This window comes from Aquarana catesbeiana, linkage group LG03 (genome assembly GCF_042186555.1).
Source record: "Aquarana catesbeiana isolate 2022-GZ linkage group LG03, ASM4218655v1, whole genome shotgun sequence".
NCBI lineage: Eukaryota > Metazoa > Chordata > Amphibia > Anura > Ranidae > Aquarana > Aquarana catesbeiana.
Window position 1 is genome coordinate 587,927,138 of NC_133326.1, and position 17,723 is coordinate 587,944,860.

Below are 17,723 nucleotides of genomic sequence, written 5' to 3' on the forward strand. Positions count from 1 at the left end.
TGCTTCTAATCCCCTTGTGGAGGTTTCCATTTGTGGATGGACATTTTATGGTTACACAACCTATCATATTGCTATAATCCTTTTATATGGACTATAAAATGAAGGACCTATGAATAAATGGTTGTGGAACAAATCATTTGGGTTTCCATTATTTCTTATGGGGAAATTTGCTTTGATATAGAAGTGCTTTGGATTACAAGCATGCTTCTGGAACGCATTATGCTCGCAATCCAAGGTTTTACTGTATTTAAAAACCAAAATGAATAAACATTTAGCTTGACAGACATTTTAACACTGCAGAGAACTTTGTGGCTGGAGGAATTCTGACAGATCACTTGTGTTTTATCTGCCAACGTATTGGTAATTCTATTCAGTCAGTCTTGTGGTTCACACAGCGCAGCCAAGAAATGATATGAGCATTTCCTGGTTTAGCTTTGCAGCTTCTCTCACTGCTTCCAGTCTTTTCATTGGACAACACCAACATCTTTTTAACATCACACTGCTAATCCCTTGTCCAGGCAGGTAATACAAAAAGCTACAAAGCTGGACCTGAAATAGGGGAATCATCTAGGGTAGAATGCCAGGATTGCAAACAAAGAGTTTAGAGCAGCAGCTGCAACTGTGAAGGACTTGTGTTGTTTACCCTTCCCTTCCTGTTTTCTCTTCCAATCACAACATTTTTTTCTCCCAGAATGCAAGGTTTCTGGGAAAGGGACGATGAATACAAAAAAAAGAAACAGCACTCAAAATGCCTCATCCGTAAATTTGTGAAGAAATAGAGAAAAAGAATTCCAAAAAAGGAAAACCTGTGGTCGGACTTTAAATGCACAACAAACAGTAGAAACATACATAAAATTTGAGCATTTATCGAAATATATATATATATATATATATATAATACAAACAACAGGAACATGAAAGAAACATTGATAAAAATCATATATACAAAAAACAATCTATATATGATATGAGCCCTAATGCGTCATTAGGGCCCATATCTTTCAATAAATGCTAATATTTTTGTATATTTCTACTGTTTGTTGTGCCTTTAAAGTCCGACCACAGGTTTTCCCTTTTTGGAATTCTTTTTCTTTATTTCTTCGTGAATGGGAGGACGACAGGTCTCCCCTGCCCATTTACATGCCTTATATTCTCAATGTAAAATACAATTCATTTTGTGAATGGATCAGGAGACACATCCCCTAATGGCGTCCCTAGGGGGGGCCAGAGGGGGCCCTGACCCCCCCAACATTATGCTGCGCCCCACCATGTGCCCCCCCCCCCAATAAAAAAAAAAATTTTTTTTTTTTTACAAAAAATCAATGTCTAAGAGAGAGAGAGTCCCCAGTCAGCTCCTGCGGGTGATTCCTCCCCCCTCCCTCTGCTCGCTGACACTGCATAATGCAAGCACTCCCACAACCACGGCCACCCGATCTGCTCCTTCCCCTGCATCCTCATTGGCAGAGAGAAGAGCGAGTTGCAGGAAGGACTCCACCAGGACTCTCAGTTACTGAAAAACAGACTGATTTCTCCCATCCTTAGGACAGGAGAACCAGCCTGTAAATTCCAAGAGATGCCAGACCAGCGCTGTCAATAGCAGGGGCAGGACAGAAAGAGGAGGCTGGGGAACCCCACAGTGGCAGAACACCAGGGCCCGGTGGCAAGACCACCGTTGCAACCCTGATAGCTCTCCCACTGCTTTGGATTCTTATATTCTCTTGGTATGCTGGTGACATATATCTCTGGTTTTCTGCCACCCTGGGGGGCCCCAATACAGTAGGAAGGGAGCTCACTGCAGAACATGTGAAAGGGCCATTGTGGGGTCGTAGTAAAGGGCCCCAGGAGATTTATATAATTGCATTTTATAGTTGCCCCCCTACTTTTGTCCCTGTCCCCCTATGTGCCCCCCCTAAATATAAAAGCTGGAGACGCCACTGCATCCCCCACAGTGCTGAAAGCATGGGGCATGCACAGGGGGTGTGCCAGGTGGGGCACACCCTAATCACTATGTGCTGTGCCAATTCCCCCTACTGCCCCCCCCCCTGCAGTGCTGCTAGCTTCCCTCTACTGCGGGGGATGTTTCAGGATGTAGAGCAGGGAAAGGGGCTAGTAAATATGTAATTTACCAGCCCCTTCCTTTTCCAAATAAACACAGTGAACACACTTGTCACTGTGTCCATTCATAACTGAAGCATAGTAAACTGTGTTTATTATGCTTCAGTTTGTGAATGAATAGGAAGCCACTTAGCACAGACCAATTTATTCACTGCCCCATGCAGCTGAGGCTGCAGAGAAAAACGTGTGTTTGAGCTTTGGGGTGCACACCCCCAATGCAGTAGGCTGCGCATACCTATGGCTGAAAGATCACTGCTGTGTGGAGTATCTGGTGTCATTGGAGAGAGGATTTTTACCGTAACTAACCAGTGCTTTACCAGTACTTTATATTATCACTACACTATAGCGACCCACAGTGCTGACGGCTGCTGCTACCGGCTGAGTGGGGGTTTGAGTCAAATGTTGTCTGTGTGGAAAGTGTTTTCTATGGTTGTATGAAGACTTGCCTTGCATCTCTGATTTGTAAAGTGTCACCAGCATATAAAGGGTGCCGGTTGGAGACCTGCCAGTGAGATTTTCCTCTTTTGGCCTTACTTGACTCTTGTTCACTCAAGGAGTCCACTTTATCTGGTGAGTGTGGTGTGAGTATCTTGGGTAAACCACAGTGGAAGACACTTATATGTATGCTATCATTTATTGTGCCATGTTTGACTTTATAACAAGTGGGACTCAATTGTTTTTTCCGCACAGATAAGAATTTAACGCTATTATATGTTTTGCTGATATTGGTTTATCACATTAGCTATAGCTCTGTTCCCCTTGATAAGGGTTTATGTATATTGATATAGCTGAGACATTGTCTTGTGGCTGCGGCTGTTTCTCTTTTTCTGTAAGGACTAATAGTAAGTGACTGGATATTGAGCAATTTATTATGCTGTTTTTAACGCAATTCCAAGATCACTCTAGATTTTTTTGGAACAGGTGATTATAACATATTAGTATAAAGTGATTTTAGTTTTATCTCCCAAGCTTGCTATTAAAAGCAAGCACACTTAATCCTCGTACACATGATCAGATTTTCGAACAATCGAATGTCCATTTGTTGTTGCATGCTAGTCTCATGTCTAAAGTGAAGAAGTTTCTCACCATACAAAAATTCTCGTACGACAGAATACAACTTCAGAAGTGACGTGATGTGTTGACTAGTTTTGTACGTATTCTTTCTTTTCTGAGCACGTGTAGTCTTCAGCTTACGATTTTTTTCGCATGAAAACCGTACTAATTAAACGAAAATTTGACGTTGAGTTCACCTACGACAAAAATTTTATAGTCTGCACATCCAGCTTTTGTCTGACGAAAAACCGGAATCGGCTGTCGTAAGCACCATACTAATGATCCAAAAAAAGGGTTGATCGTTCGTTGGACGAAATTTTACTTCTGATTTTCATATCGTGTGTATGGGCCTTAATGGGTTTTTATGCAGACCTTTACCCTATAAAGCAAATTATTTTCACCTGCCTCCTGCCCCCTCTCTCTCCCACAATTAGATATTTTTTTAAAGGTTTTTAACAGTTTTGGGCTGCAGTGCAGCACTTCCTCTTTTCTTACCTTGACAAGAATGTCATTCGCCCCCTGCTCCCAGGAGGGAGTTACACTGGCAGACGCATGTGTGCATTTGAATTCCGTGCATGTGCAGATGTCAGGGTGTGGGTCCCAGCATAGCCATGCGGTACATCTGTGCATGTGCAGGGGTTTCCTGTGTGTGTGTTAGGATGGAGAATGGATGGTATGAAAGTCCCAAATCTCAGTATGTCTGCACATTAGGGTTGCCACCTGTCCGGGATTAATCCAGACAGTTTGGGTTTGGAATCAGGCGTACAGGTTTCAGGCTGCCTGAAACCCGGACACATTATTCAGCCTGGAATATGGCTCCCCAGCAGGGTTGTTGGCTGTAGTTGTCTAAGCTGAGAGTGTCTGTTACACTCTCTTTCATGCTGCCCAAAGCCAGCACTAACAACCCCCCCCCCCCCCCCCACACACACACACACACACACAAACACACACACACACACACGGGAGAGGAGAGAGGGCTCGATCTGCACCTCTTCCTCCCGCCCCTACCCCTCTGTGTCTGCCCACACTCCAATCCCCAGGGATTGGAGTGTGGGCAGACAGTAGTGCGCTTACTTTTGCTTTCCTGTCACCTGATAGCACGCTATAGATCGCTATCAGCTGACATCACAGAGCACTCTAGGCTCTGGAAGGATCCCGACCATATTGTCAGGATCCATCCAGCTGTCTGATTGACAGCTGTCTCCAGTTCTCAGTTTTCGGCTGACAGCCAAAGCCAGTTGTGCGCACCCCCTCCTTAGCCCAGTGCTCCAGTGAGTGCTGTCAGTCACTGCTATCCACCCCAATCAGACTGAGGATTGATCGATCAGCGATCATGTGATTGCTCAGTTCTCAGTGTTAAAGCCAATGTGGGGCAGCTGCAGCATCACACTGATGCTGCGGCATAGAGATGAGTATGAAGTAGGGATGCACCGACACCCTTTTTTTATCAGCACGTATGAATACCGATATTTTCGGTCAAGTAGTAAAAACAGTCCTGCTGCTCCAGGTATACCGGCATTGATGGTGTCTGAAATCCAGCTATGCATGGGGTAAGCATTTTTGACAAAGCACGTATTAAACGTGTGAAACGTGTCAACCATTTTTTCCCTGCCAAATGCCCTGTGCCTGTTTTTATTGATTATTTTTTGAAAAAATAAGCTTTTATCTGCATTATATGGGTGTGCAGTCGTCCAATCTTTTCTTCACGTTTGGTCAAGTACTCGACGATTCTAAGTACTGATATTTTGCGGTGCGATTTGCGTCCATACAAAATGAATGGGCTTGAATCGCGCTGCAAAGAATCGCATATGATTTGAACAGGAATGCGGTGCGATTCCTGTCTGAATCGCATGCGGTTTCCCAACTGCTCCTGTGTGAACCCAAGCTTGTCATAGTGATTACAGCCTGGGTTCACACAGGAGAAGTGCAGGAAACTGCATGCGATTCGGATAGAAATTGCACCGCATTCCTGTTAAAATTGCATGGGATTCTTTGCAGTGCTGTGCATGTCCATTCATTTTGTATGGACGCAAATCACAACGCAAAGTATCAGTTTCAGGTATTGGGAGCATTTTCACGAGTACGAGCACTTGTGAAAATACTCGGGATCTGCACTGATACCGGTATCGATATCGGCGCATCCCTAGTATGAAAGCTGTTTTTTTTTTTTTTTTTTTTTTTTTTTTTTACACAACCCTAAACTTTTACTTTAATACATTGACATTTGATGAAATTCTGTACATTTTTTTTTTTTTTTTTTTTTTAACAGATGCCTAAAAAACAGGTTCAGAAGTACAGATAGCAAAAATGTCATCCTTGTAGAGCAGACAGTTATAATAAATGAATCTCGGCGAGTTGTTAGAGGCTGCTGCAGTTTAGTAAACAACAGCCTTGTATCTATTGCATAGATTTATTCAGAGGGTTATATCCAGGCTTTTTTTCTCAGCGAATAGGTGCAGGTACTCCCCCTTTCCTGAGTCTTCGCCCCCCTACCCACCTCCGAGCACCGTCCCTTTGTTCTACATTTTGCCTAAAGAATGCAGAAAAGTATCATTCTTGGTGCTAAGTAGTTTGGTATGGAATTTGCTAATGAAAAGCAGTAAAATAGGTCCCCTGCAGCCAGCAATAATAGACCTCCCCCCCAGTAACAACAGATCTCCCCAGTAACAATAGATCCTTCACAGCAACTGTGGAAATCCCCAGCAACAATAGATCCCTCCCAGTAACAGATAGCCTCCCCAGCAACAATAGATCACCCCACAAGAAAATAACCTAGCAACACTAGATCCACTCAGCAACAATAGATCACCCCACAAGAAAATAACCTAGCAACACTAGATCCACCCAGCAACAATAGATCACCTCACAAAAAAATAACCTAATAACGCTAGATCCACCCAACAACAATAGATCACGCCGCAAGAAAATAACCTAGCAACACTAGATCCACTCAGCAACAATAGATCACCCCACAAGAAAATAACCTAGCAACACTAGATCCACTCAGCAACAATAGATCACCCACAAGAAAATAACCTAGCAACACTAGATCCACCCAGCAAAAATAGATCACCCCACAAGAAAATAACCTAGCAACACTAGATCCACCCAACAACAATCGATCACCCCACAAGAAAATAACCTAGCAACGCTAGATCCACCCAGCAACAATCGATCACCCCACAAGAAAATAACCTAGCAACGCTAGATCTACTCAGCAACAATAGATCACCCCACAAGAAAATAACTTAGCAACGCTAGATCCACCCACAAGAAAATAACCTAGCAACACTAGAACCACCCAACAACAATAGATCACCCCGCAAGAAAATAACCTAGCAACACTAGCTCTACCCAGCAACAATAGATCACCCAGTATCCAGAATCAATAGTCTCTCCAGCAGCCAGCAACAACAGCCTACTCCCTCAGCAGTAGATCTCTCCCATCAACAATTGACCCCCCAGAAACAATAGATCCCCCCACCAGCAGTAGTAGACCTTCCCAGCATCAATAGATCCACCCCAGCAACATTAGAACCCCCAGCATCAATAGACACTCCAGCACATCCAGGCACCCCTTGGCATATCATTCATTGCTGGAGGTGCCAGAACTGCGTTCCCCCATGTTCAAGCTGAAAAAAAAGCTCTGGTTATATAATTCCTTTCCCCGATTACCTCGAAGCATAAAAACATCATAACACTGCTGTATCAATCCAACCTATGAGACCACATACAATAAATGAAGCTGTATGCTGCATACTCTGACTGTGGATAGATTAGGGACCCCACTATCAAAGAAGACGATGCTTCATTCTATTGCCATGTGTTGACCAAACATTCTGTGGCTTTTTACAATGCAATTGACTGAAGTCTATTGTTGCTGTCATTTCAGGAGCATCGCTGAATACATCAATGGGATCCTGGATGTCGTAAGTCAGTATGATGGCTGTAAGCATTGCGATAAATCCTAAATTATAAAATAACAGTTTGATGTCTGGTGAAGTCTACAGATTATTAACTGCATCGTGTGGAAAACAAACTGATGCTTTTTGCCTTTTTGTTAAATGGAATTATTATTATCAATGTACATGTTATAATATTAGGAGCGAATAATAGTAATAATAATACATTGGCACAAAGACGCATAAGACATGCCATTGTTATATAGCAATAGAAGCTGTTCCATTTGGACAGGCGGTGGGTGTACTGCGTCATTAAATATCCACACCCTTTAATTATTTATATAGATTTCCAGGCTATAAAATGGATTGCAAGCTTGCTGGCTTATAACACCTTGTGAAATGAACAACAAGTCAGAAATGGTAGATTTGTCCAGTAAACAGAACATAAGCTAGAACATAAGAATGGTGGGGTCAGGTATATAATAAGAGTTAAATTACCTTGTCTATGTTGTGCTGATTACCTTTGCTGTCAGAGCTGTGTGTATCTGCTTGTGAAGCTTGTAGGGAGTGCTCAGAATACAAGGCAGAGGAAGGAGGGTGAAGAGGACTGGGAAGGAGGGTGAAGAGGACTGGGAAGGAGGGTGAAGAGGACTGGGAGGGACTGGCACATTGATCCTCACTGAGGGGGAAGGGATGAAGGGAGCACGTTGTTCTATAATGGATATTACACCCGTCCTAATGGCGTGAGGGAGACGAAAGGTTATGGTTTATTCACAGAGCTTGGTTACTAGAAAGCTGACATGTTAATTCTATGGGAACCTGGGCGGAAGGGTGTTTTCATTATTGATTGCATTAATTCATTTTTTCCACTGATAAAGATGGCCCTCCTGCTTGCTTGTGATTTCATGGAAAGAACCTAAACCTTCTGCACTGTTTGAATGGCAGGGCTGTCTTGTTAGAACAGACATGGCGGTATGTGTGTATCCAGGGGGCATGGTAGGTGTCTGTCCAATCTCCAGGTTCTGCATCACTCCAACACCAATAGCCAGCAGAGAAGGACATTTTTCCAACTCTAATCATAAAAGCTTGTCATCAGCAGCAGAAGGCAAAAATTAGGCATAAAAGCAACACATATTCAAGTAGCCAGTAACTCAACAGAGAACTATCATTAGAAGCTCTGGCCCCCTACATTATGTAATTTATTTTGTTGTCTGTTTTTAACGTGATTCCAAGATCACTTGGGATTTCTGGAACAGGAGATTATAACATAGTATAATGTGGGTTTATTTTTATCAACCAAGCTTGTTATTGTAGCAGGCAAATTTAACCACCTCAATACAGGGCACGTACACCCCCTTCCTGCCCAAGCCATTTTTCAGTTTTCAGCGCTGTCGCACTTTGAATGACAATTGCGCGGTCGTGTTACACTGCACCTTAATTAAATTTTTATAATTTTTTTCCCACAAATAGAGCTTTCTTTTGGTGGTATTTGATCACCTCTGCGGTTTTTATTTCTTGCGCTATAAACAAAATAAGAGGGACAATTTTGAAAAAAAACAATATTTTTTACTTTTTGCTATAATAAATATCCAATTTTTTTTTTTAACAAATTTTTTCCTCAGTTTAGGCCGATACGTATTCTTCTACATATTTTTGGTAAAAAAAAATTGCGATAAGCATATATTGATTGGTTTGCGCAAAAGTTATAGCGTCTACAAAATACGGGATAGATTTATAGCATTTTTATTATTTATTTATTTTTTACTAGTAATGGCGGCGATCTGCAATTTTTATTGTGACTGCGATATTGCGGCGGACATATCGGACACTTTTGACACATTTTTGGGACCATTAACATTTATACAGCGATCAATGCTATAAAATTGCATTGATTACTGTGTAAATGTGACTGGCAGGGAAGGGGTTAACACTAGGGGGCGCTCGAGGGGTTAATGTATGACCTAAGGAGGTGATTCTAACTGTGGGGGGAGGGGACTGACTGGGGGAGGTGACCGATCGCTGTCCCTATGTACAAGGGACACGCCATCGGTCTCCTCTCCTCTCTGACAGGACGTGGATCTGTGTTTACATGCACAGATCCACGCTCCTGCTGTGTTACCCGGCAATCGCGGGTGCCCGGCGGACATCGCGGCCGCCGGGCACGCGCACCTGGACCCGAGTGACACGGCGGCGCGCGCGCGCCCCCTAGTGGCTCGGGAAGGCGAGGACGTCATATGACGTCCTCCCAGAATAACAGAAGCCTCGTCCAGCCGTCATATGACGGTGGGCGGTGGCTTAGTGGTTAAGCTATTTCTCATGGTTAGTTTGTGAGTCAGAATTTGGGTCAGAGTTACTGCAGGTCAGGCTGGATTGCTCTACATAGGCAGGTCTCTGGTACCTCCCCCTAGATTTGGAAGTTTAGAGAAGCTTCTAGAAGTTAGTGGGCAGAGGCCGGGAGGGCTGATCTGCATACTTGAGGGAACTTGGCCAATCCTGGCCGAGTCAGCCCTTAAAGGGGTTGTAAAGTTATTTTTTTTTTTTTTTTAAATAACAAACATGTTATACTTACCTTCACTGTGCAGCTCGTTCTGCACAGAGTGGCCCCAAACCTGGTCTTCTGGGGTCCCTCAGCGGCTGTTTCAGCTCCTCCCCGCAAGCATTTACCACCTTCATGTGAGCTCCCTCGCACGGTGGTGAGTGCTTGCGGGCGCGCTCCCGTGATGCAGCCGGCGGCTATAGCCGCTCGCTGTATCACTCGGCCCCACCCCCCGGCGTGCCGCGTCATCGGATGTGATTGACAGCAGCGCGAGCCAATGGCTGCGCTGCTTTCAATCCATCCACTGCAGCCAATCAGCGACCAGGCTGAGCTGCAATGAAGCTGACGAGGACGCGCAGCGAAGATTCGAGGCGTCAGGTAAGTAAAACGGGGGGCCTGGGGGCGGCGGTACTGTCAAAAGTTTTTTCACCTTAATGCATAGAATGCATTAAGGTGAAAAAATTTTTACCTTTACAACCCCTTTAAATTTGGAAAATCCATGCTAGCAGGGGAGTCGGGTAAATGATGAAGTGCTGGAGAGACTGTTAGTGGCCTAGGAGGGTGACCCCTGTGTCTGGGGGTGGGGGGCTCTGCCTTCAGGCTCGGCTAGGGCTGGTTTGGAAGGTCTTATCAGCATCTCCGTTTGAGGAGGTATCTTGCCTAAGGAGCAGCAGGGAACAAGGAGGACAGTGTGAGTACATCAGCACACCCAGGGATTCACAAGCTTTCAGGAGGACAGCGCTGTGCCTAACCTATCCTATGCCTTGCGCTGGGAGATCTTCGTAGTAGCCAAGTGGGCTGGTGGACAAGCAGCCAGAAGGGCTGATAGTTCCTGCAGGCAGTAGATCTGGGAGCAGTTTCTACAGTGGGGTTGGAGATACTCCTGAATGCAGCTTACAACACACTGGGGGTTATTTACGAAAGGTAAATCCACTTTGCACTGCAAGTGCACTTGAAAGTGCACTTAGAAGTGCAGTCGCTTTAAATCTAAGGGGTAGATCTGAAATGAGTGGAAGCTCTGCTGATTTTATCATCCAACCATGTGCAAGCTAAAATGCTGTTTTTTATTTTCCTTGCATATCCCCCTAGGATCTACAGTGACTTTACTTTCAAGTGCACTTTCAGTGCAAAGTGGATTTGCCTTTAGTAAATAAACCCCACTGTGCTATTTTCTAGAAGGGACTGAGAGTTCCTAGTCCTTAAGGGGCTTTGCTTTTGATCACCAAAGACTGTCAGTGTCCAGTAGGGATGAGCCGAACACCCCCCGGTTCGGTTCGCACCAGAACCTGCGAACGGACCGAAAATTCGCATGAACGTTAGAACCTCATTGACGTCTATGGGACTCGAACGTTCGAAATCAAAAGTGCTCATTTTAAAGGCTAATTTGCATGGTATTGTCCTAAAAAGGGTTTGGGGACCCGGGTCCTGCCCCAGGGGACGTGTATCAATGCAAAAAAAACTTTTAAAAACGCCCATTTTTTCGGGAGCAGTGATTTTAATGATGCTTAAAGTAAAAAAAAAAAAAAAGTGAAATATTCCTTTAAATATCGTACCTGGGGGGTGTCTAGTATGCCTGTAAAGTGGCGCGTGTTGCCCGTGCTTAGAACAGTCCCTGCACAAAATGTCGTTTTAAAGGAAAAAAGTCATTTAAAACTGCTTGCGGCTTTAATGTAATGACGGGTCCTGGCAATATGGATTAAAATCAGTGAGACAAACGGCATGGGTACCCCCCAGTCCATTACCAGGCCCTTTGGGTCTTGTATGGATATTAAGGGGAACCCCGCACCCAAATTAAAAAAGGAAACAGTAGTATACAGGCTCTGTACTCTGAACAGCAGTATACAGGCGGTGCAAACAAGACAGGGACTGTAGGTTTGTTGTTAAGTAGAATCTGTAATTTTGAACTGGTACATTTTTAACGTGTTTAGCTCCAGCCAAAAAATCTATTTTAAGCTTTTTTGGAAAACATAGGGAAGGGTTATCACCCCTGTGACATTTGTTTTGCTGTCTGTACTCCTCTTCAGAAGATTTCACCTCACTTTTTGTCCCAATGACAAATGTTTTTTTAAAATGTGGGTTTTTTTGTGAAACAAGGATTGGTAATAAAGCATCAGTGGAAAGGAGAAATGTTTTTCCCATATTAACTCTTATGCCCCGTACACACGGTTGGACTTTGTTCGGACATTCCGACAACAAAATCCTAGGATTTTTTCCAACGGATGTTGGCTCAAACTTGTCTTGCATACACACAGTCACACAAAGTTGTCGGAAAATCCGATCGTTCTGAACGCGGTGACGTAAAACACGTACGTCGAGACTATAAACGGGGCAGTGGCCAATAGCTTTCATCTCTTTATTTATTCTGAGCATGCGTGGCACTTTGTCCGTCGGATTTGTGTACACACGATCGGAATTTCCGACAACGGATTTTGTTGTCGGAAAATTTTATCTCCTGCTCTCCAACATTGTGTGTCGGAAAATCCGATGGAAAATGTCCGATGGAGCCCACACACGGTCGGAATTTCCGACAACACGCTCCGATCGGACATTTTCCATCGGAAAATCCGACCGTGTGTACGGGGCATTACAGGAGAGAATTTCCCTTCCTAGGGGTAGATTTCATCTCACTTCCTGTTGTCTCCTTCCGTTTGCAAGTAGGAGTCGTTTGTAAGTTGGATGTTTGAAAGTAGGGGCCTGCCCTATATACTCAGCAGAAATTTGGGCCTTAGGTGTTGTTGTGGCCACAACACTGTAAGCCCTCACAGGGCCCTGCTGTGAAATATTAGATCAGGAATTGTAATTGCATGCCCCTGTTGAACAGGGGCTGAAAAATTGGGCCTTAGGCACTGGTGCTGGTGCCACAACACTGCAACCCCTCACAGATACTCTAGTTGGAACGCAGGAACGAGCCCTGCTGCAAAGTATTGCATCAAAAATTGTAAGCTATCAAGCTATCAGCGTGATCATTGAGGAGGAAGAGGATAATTACTCAGGATAGTCACTCAGCATCAGCATAGGCAGTCTTTGAAGGGATCTGAGATTTCAAAAAAAAATATTCGGTTACATCAGCATCAGGTGCTTGGTAGCTGGTGGTGATCCAAGATTGATTCATTTTTATGAAGGTCAGTCGATCGACCGAGTCGGTGGACAGACGCACCCTGTGATCGGTTACAAAGCCTCCAGCAGCACTGAATGTGCGTTCCGAAAGAACGCTGGATGCAGGACAGGCCAGTAGCTCATTTGCATACTGTGCAAGCTCTGGCCAGTGATCCATCCTCAAGACCCAGTAACTCAGAGGATTTTCGGTGGGAAAGGTGTCCAAGTCAGATCTTGCCCCTAGGTATTCCTGCACCATGTAAAACAGACGCTGGCGATGGTTGCTGGAACCAATCATACCTTGGGGCTGCGGACTAAAAAATTGTCTGAACGCATCGGTCAGACGGCCACCTTCTTTGACTGACCGAAGCCTCAGCAACACGTTGTCCAGAAACAGGAGTTTGTAAACTCCCAGTCTCTGGGAACGCGTTGCACAGACCTTTCTGCAAGGCCTCCCGAAGATGTTTCATCCTCTGCTCCCACTGCGACGGCAAGATAAGGTCCGCAACCTTACCCTTGTAACGTGGATCAAGGAGGGTTGCCAGCCAGTATTGTTCCTTCTCCTTGATACCACGAATACGAGGATCCTTACGCAGGCTTTGCAGGATCAGGGAGGCCATGCAGCGTAGGTTTGCTGAGGCATTCGGTCCGGAGTCCTTTGGGTCACTAAGGACGACATGGTCCGCAGCCACCTCCTACCAGCCACGTACAAGTCCATGTGTATCTTGGGACTGATCCCTTAAAGACTGCTGCTGATGCTGAGTGCCAGGCTCCACCTCCATACTGACACAATCCTCCTCCTCCTCCTCTTCTTGTGTGATCTTCGGGCACGCCAGAACACTGTCTGGATAAAGGGAGCCTAAAGAAAGTCCTCCTTTTCCTGCCTCTGTTCTGCTTCAAGTGCCCTGTCCATTATTCCACGCAGCGTGTGCTCCAACAGGTGGACAAGGGGGACAGTGTCACTGATGCATGCACTGTCACTGCTCACCATCCTTGTGGCCTCCTCAAATGGTGACAGGACAGTGCAAGCATCCCTGATCATGGCCCACTGGCGTGGGGGAAAAAAACCAAGCTCCCCTGAGCTCCGCACATTCCACAAACTCACGGAAGGGGGCAGAGTCTACCTACTGAAAAGGTAGCAGTTGAAGTGCTAGCAATTTTGCCAAGCTAGCATTCAACCGCTGGGCATGTGGATGGCTGGGAGCGAACTTCTTTCGGCGGTGCAGCAGCTGGGGCAGGGAAATTTGCCTGGTACAATCTGATGTCAGTATACTGAAAGCAGTTTGCCCACAGGTACTTGGCCGTGACACACCTAATTCTACACCTTCATTCCTCTCAGTGCAGGTCTCAGAGAGGACTGAAGGTATAGTGGGGTTGGAGATCTCAGCTGATGAGGAGCAAGGAGAGGTCCTATTTGTTCTTTGGTGTGGGTCTTTTAGATACGCTTGCCAATGAACTGCATGGCAGGTCAACATATGTCTGGTCAAGCATGTGGTGCCCAAGCGGGAGATGTTTTGGCCACGCGAGATACGCTTGAGACATATATTGCAAATAGCAGCGGTGCGATCTGATGCACTCGTCTCAAAAAAGGCCCACACTAAAGAACTTTTGGAATAACGCGCAGAGACAGCAGCGCCCTGCACATGCGGAGCTTTGAGGTGTGATGCAGTCAGTGTGCTACCCTTAGGCTGGACCCTGGAGGGCATCCTGCCTCGTTGGTGATGTGCCTCCTCCTCCTCTCTCCTATCAGGCACCCACGTTGAGTCAGTGACCTCATAATCCCCTCCCTCCTCATCACTGGAGCAAACCTGGCAGTATGCTGCAGCAGGGGGAGCATGACTGACAGATTGCTGACCTTCTTGGGCACCCCCTCTCTCCGTGCTCACGTTACTGCCTTCATCTAGCTCAGTATCATCATCAGAGCCTTCTAAAGGCTGGGCATCCTCCTGGAGCATGTACCCAACACTGTGGTCAAACAGTTCAAGGGACTCCTCAGGAGGACATGGTGGGGCTAGGGAAGGAATCACTGATGCCATTGAGCCGAGGGAAGAGGTTGCGTTGGCAGCTGCTTTGCCAAAGTACCCTGAGCATGGGTGAGAGAGGATGAGGAGGATGAGGACGGCTTGGTCATCCACTCGACCAAGTCTTCCACATGTTGCGGCTCAACACAGCCAGCTGCCGAAAAAAAAAGGCCAAGCGTGTCCCATGGCCACGTGCTGATGAGGATGCACCGTCTCCACGACCAGCACTGTTGCCTCTAGACACGGAGCCTGCTTGCTCTCTTTTATTGGCTTGTGACTGTCTGCCTCTCCTTGTTGGCCTTCCAGACATACTAATGGCCTGTAGCTGCACTAAGCTGGGATATATATATATATATATATATATATATATATATATATATATATATATAAAATATATACTGATACTGCAGCTACTGTAGCAAAATCAACTGCTGCCTGTAGTATAACACCCCCAAACTTCTACAGGTAGCTTTAGCTGTGCAGAGCTCGCAAAAAACTAACTTGTAGCTTTAGCTGAACACTGTGAGGAGGACGCAGTACACTAACTTGTAGCTTTAGCTGAACACTGTGCAGAGGTTGCACTACACTAACTTGTAGTTTTAGCTGAACACTGTGCAGAGGTCGCACTACACTAACTTGTAGTTTTAGCTGAACAATGTTCAGAGGACGCACTACACTAACTTGTAGCTTTAGCTGAACACTGCAGAGGTCGCACTACACTAACTTGTAGCTTTAGCTGAACACTGTGAGGAAGACGCACTACACTATCTTGTAGCTTTAGCTGAACACTGTGCAGAGGTCGCACTACACTAACTTGTAGTTTTAGCTGAACACTGTGAGGAGGACGCACTACACTAACTTGTAGCTTTAGCTGAACACTGTGCAGAGGTTGCACTACACTAACTTGTAGCTTTAGCTGAACACTGTGAGGAGGATGCACTACACTAACTTGTAGCTTTAGCTGAACACTGTGCAGAGGTCGCACTACACTAACTTGTAGTTTTAGCTGAACACTGTTGAGAGGACGCACTACACTAACTTGTAGCTTTAGCTGAACACTGTGCAGAGGTCGCACTACACTAACTTGTAGTTTTAGCTGAACGCTATTCAGAGGACGCACTACACTAACTTGTAGCTTTAGCTGAACACTGTGCAGAGGTCGCACTACACTAACTTGTAGTTTTAGCTGAACACTGTGAGAAGGACGCACTACACTAACTTGTAGTTTTAGCTGAACACTGTGAGAAGGACGCACTACACTAATTTTTAGCTTTAGCTGAACACTGTGCAGAGGTCGCACTACACTAACTTGTAGTTTTAGCTGAACACTGTTCAAAGGACGCACTACACTAACTTGTAGCTTTAGCTGAACACTGTGCAGAGGTCGCACTACACTAACTTGTAGTTTTAGCTGAACACTGTGAAAAGGACACACTACACTAACCTGTAGCTTTAGCTGAACACTGTGAGGAGGACGCACTACCCTAACTTGTAGCTTTAGCTGAACACTGTGCAGAGGTCACACTAAACTAGTTTGTAGCATTAGCTGAACACTGTGAGGAGGACGCACTACACTAACTTGTAGCTTTAGCTGAACACTGTGCAGAGGTCGCACTACACTAACTTATAGCTTTAGCTGAACACTGTGAGGAGGACGCACTACACTAACTTGTAGTTTTAGCTGAACACTGTGCAGAGGTCGCACTACACTAACTTGTAGTTTTAGCTGAACACTGTTCAGAGGACGCACTACACTAACTTGTAGCTTTAGCTGAACACTGCGCAGAGGTCGCACTACACTAATTTGTAGCTTTAGCTGAACACTGTTCAGAGGACGCACTACACTAACTTGTAGCTTTAGCTGAACACTGTGCAGAGGTCGCACTACACTAACTTGTAGTTTTAGCTGAACACTGTGCAGAGGTCGCACTACACTAACTTGTAGCTTTAGCTGAACACTGTGCAGAGGTCGCACTACATTAACTTGTAGTTTTAGCTGAACACTGTTCAGAGGACGCACTACACTAACTTGTAGCTTTAGCTGAACACTGTGCAGAGGTCGCACTACACTAACTTGTAGCTTAGCTGAACAATGTTCAGAGGACGCACTACACTAACTTGTAGCTTTAGCTGAACACTGCAGAGGTCGCACTACACTAACTTGTAGCTTTAGCTGAACACTGTGAGGAAGACGCACTACACTATCTTGTAGCTTTAGCTGAACACTGTGCAGAGGTCGCACTACACTAACTTGTAGTTTTAGCTGAACACTGTGAGGAGGACGCACTACACTAACTTGTAGCTTTAGCTGAACACTGTGCAGAGGTCGCACTACACTAACTTGTAGCTTTAGCTGAACACTGTGAGGAAGACGCACTACACTATCTTGTAGCTTTAGCTGAACACTGTGCAGAGGTCGCACTACACTAACTTGTAGTTTTAGCTGAACACTGTGAGGAGGACGCACTACACTAACTTGTAGTTTTAGCTGAACACTGTTCAGAGGACGCGCTACACTAACTTGTAGCTTTAGCTGAACACTGTGCAGAGGTTGCACTACACTAACTTGTAGTTTTAGCTGAACACTGTTCAGAGGACGCACTACACTAACTTGTAGCTTTAGCTGAACACTGTGCAGAGGTCGCACTACACTAACTTGTAGTTTTAGCTGAACACTGTGAGAAGGACGCACTACCCTAACTTGTAGCTTTAGCTGAACACTGTGCAGAGGTCACACTAAACTAGCTTGTAGCATTAGCTGAACACTGTGAGGAGGACACACTACACTAACTTGTAGCTTTAGCTGAACACTGTGCAGAGGTCGCACTACTCTAACTTGTAGTTTTAGCTGAACACTGTGAGGAGGACGCACTACACTAACTTGTAGCTTTAGCTGAATACTGTAAGGAGGACGCACTACCCTAACTTGTACCTTTAGCTGAACACTGTGCAGAGGTCACACTAAACTAACTTGTAGATTTAGCTGAACACTGTGAGGAG

General features: G+C 45.3%; 1 protein-coding gene across 1 annotated transcript in view; it reads right to left on the reverse strand.

Annotated features, from left to right (window-relative positions):
- The window catches only part of PRNP (prion protein (Kanno blood group)), a 47,058-nt gene extending 39,337 nt beyond the window's left edge, over positions 1 to 7,721 (reverse strand). The window contains exon 1 of the mRNA XM_073622045.1: positions 7,569 to 7,721. The gene's annotated coding sequence lies outside the window, so the exon portion shown is untranslated. The remainder of the gene's footprint in view (positions 1 to 7,568) is intronic.
- Between the last annotated feature and the right edge of the window lie 10,002 nt (positions 7,722 to 17,723).